The following is a 3094-nucleotide window of genomic DNA, read 5'->3' on the forward strand; positions in this document are numbered from 1 at the left end:
ATCCTATATAATAAAAGGGTAATATGCAAATTGACCCTAACAGCAGAACAGCTGGGAATGACTGGTCACTATGACACACACTGACCACCAGGGGGCAGATGCTCAATGCAGGAGCTGTTCCCTGGTGGTCAGTGTGCTCCCACAGGGGAAGCTCTGCTCAGCCACAAGCCAGGCTGATGGCTGCCAGCACAGCGGTGGTGGCGGGAGCCTCTCCTGCCTCCTCAGCAGCACTAAGGATGTCTGACTGCAGCTTAGGTCTGCTCCCTGCTGGTAAGTGGACATCCCTCGAGGGCTGCCGGGCTGCCAGAGGGATGTCTGACTGCCAGCTTGGGCCGGATCCCCCAGGGATCGGGCCTAAGCCAGCAGGTGGACATCCTTTGAGGGGTCCCAGACTGCAAGAGGGCATAGGCCGGGCTGAGGGACCCCCCTGAGTGCACAAATTTTTGTGCACCGGGCCTCTAGTAATATATATATAATATAATAATGGTATATGTGTATATCCACCCACAACACCATCATATATATGTATGTATGTCATATATATGTGTGTATTTTCCAGGGAAATTACAGAATTTCTGGGATTTGCTCTAAAATACTTTTTGAAAAATAGCCCTAAAAACTAAGAAAGGTTTAATTGTGTAAATGTGTTTTTGTGGGAATTTCTGAATGGGGCCATAAGAGGGACTTGGGAGGAGGGCGGTCATGTTCATCAAGGGTCAGTTGGGTTGGGAGCACGAGTGTGCAAGCCTTTGTGAATCCTGTGTCCCCAGCTGGGGAGAGGAGACCCAAACTAGATAGGGCTTTCCTACTCTGAGATTAAGGGGCTTGAGGACCGAGCAGTGACCTTGTGGGAGAAGGTCACAGAGGCAGAAATCCTGCAAGGCCCAGAGCCTAAGTGACACATCTTCCACAAAAGTGGACACGAGATGCTGTTGGAATGAGATGGAGGGAGGACGGGTTGACATCCTTCAGCAACCACGGTAACTTCACTGCGCACCTTGCCATCTGTGGAGAAACCTGCACAGGGCCGAGCGGCAGAAAAGGCATCTGCCAGAGAAGCCAGGAGGGAAAGCCGGGGAAGGCGGGATGCAAGGTTCAGGAATATAACTTTCAAGGTAAGAAATCCTCCCGGGCTTGCAGGAGTGATCTCTGGGTTGTGGGAAAAGGGCTCCCCAACTCAGCCTACTCCTGAGATGGGCAGATGGGAGAGACTCTAGCAGACCAGGCATCAAGGGCTCTGTCATCCTGTTTAGCCCACACTGAGACCTGAGAGAGAATTGACATCTCTGCAATGCCAGTCTGTCCCTGCAAGTACATAGTCTCTGTTTCTGTTCACTTAGGTTTTCTTTAATATCTTCCAGTAAAGCTTTATCTTTTTCTCCACAAAGGGCTTGCACACCGATTGTTAAATTTATTACTATTTTATATTTTGTTGCCATTGCAAATTGTATATTAAAACTTCTATTGCAGTGTAACATAAAGTACACAAATCAAGTGTACAGCTTCTTTTATCTATGTATATATTCATGCAACCAAATGGTATCTTTTTTAAAGTTATACTTTCTAACTGATGGGCACTGATGATAGAAATGCAATAGCTTTGTCTACTGATTTTTTAAAAATGTATATTTTATTGATTTTTTACAGAGAGGAAGGGAGAGGGATAGTTAGAAACATTGATGAGAGAGAAACATCGATCAGCTGCCTCCTGCACAACCCCTACTGGGGATGTGCCCGCAACCAAGGTATATGCCCTTGACCGGAATTGAACCTGGGACCCTTTAGTCCTCAGGCCGACACTCTATTCACTGAGCCAAACCAGTTAGGGCTACTGATTTTTTTTATATTGATCTTGATAAGTGAGTTTAGAAATAACCTTGCTAAACTCACTTATCAATTCTATTGAATTTTCTTTTGGGGTTACTACACATTCAATACTTTCATCTGAAAATACTGACATTCTTGTTTCTTTCCAATCCTTATATATTTTCCTAAATATATTTTTAAATTGATTTCAGATAGGAAGAAATAGAAACATCAATGATGAGAAATAGAAACATCAATAGAAACATCAATTCCCAATCATCAATTGGCTGCCTCCTTTACTCCTCCTACTGGGGATAGAGCCCACAACCTGGGCATGTGCCCTGACTGGGAATTGAACCGTGACCTCCTGGTTCATAGGTTGCTGTTCATCCACTGAGCCACACTGGCTGGGCCAATTCTTATATATTTTTGTTGTCATTTAGTGGACTGGCTAAAACTTCCATTATTGTATTGATTAGGATTATTGAGAGCAGGCGTCCTTAACTTGTTCATTTTAAGAGGAATGCTTTCACAAGACAAGTAGTAACAAGTGTTGGACAGGTTGTAGAGAAAAACAACAATGAGGAATGCTTTCCATATTTCAGCATTATTGTGATGTGTGCTAGAAGGTTTTTGAAGATGTCCTTTATAAGGTTATGGGTTTTTCTTTAATATCAATGGATGTTGAATATGTTGAGTATTTTTCTACATCAATAGAGATGAATAAACTTTTCCCCTTTAATGTACTAAAGCAGTGGTTCTCAACCTTCTGGCCCTTTAAATACAGTTCCTCATGTTGTGACCCAACCATAAAATTATTTTCGTTGCTACTTCATAACTGTAATGTTGCTACTGTTATGAATTGTAATGTAAATATCTGATATGCAGGATGGTCTTAGGCGACCCCTGTGAAAGGGTCGTTCGACCGCCAAACTGGTCGTGACCCACAGGTTGAGAACCCCTGTAAGGGTCCATATTTCTCCTAACAAGTGTGTGTGTTATTTTTAACTTTGATAAATGCCTTTTGCTATACATTCCTTTTCAGGTTTCCTTTCTCAGTTCTCCCTCCCTACCCACCCATTAAGTGTTGGGCTTCTCCAATTTCCTTCTTCACTCCTCACTCCTCTTCTCACAGGCAGCTCCCCTCCACAAGCAGGTGTGAATTCAAGTTAAAGCACTGGATTAGAGGGTAGGTGGCTTGAGTTTTGGTTCTGTCAGTCTCCAATTATGTACCAAGTCCTCTGCCGTTCAGTCTTAAATCCCTGTTCTGACTACCGCCAGGGTTGGT

Source organism: Myotis brandtii, unplaced genomic scaffold (genome assembly GCF_000412655.1).
Source record: "Myotis brandtii unplaced genomic scaffold, ASM41265v1 scaffold539, whole genome shotgun sequence".
Taxonomy (NCBI): domain Eukaryota; kingdom Metazoa; phylum Chordata; class Mammalia; order Chiroptera; family Vespertilionidae; genus Myotis; species Myotis brandtii.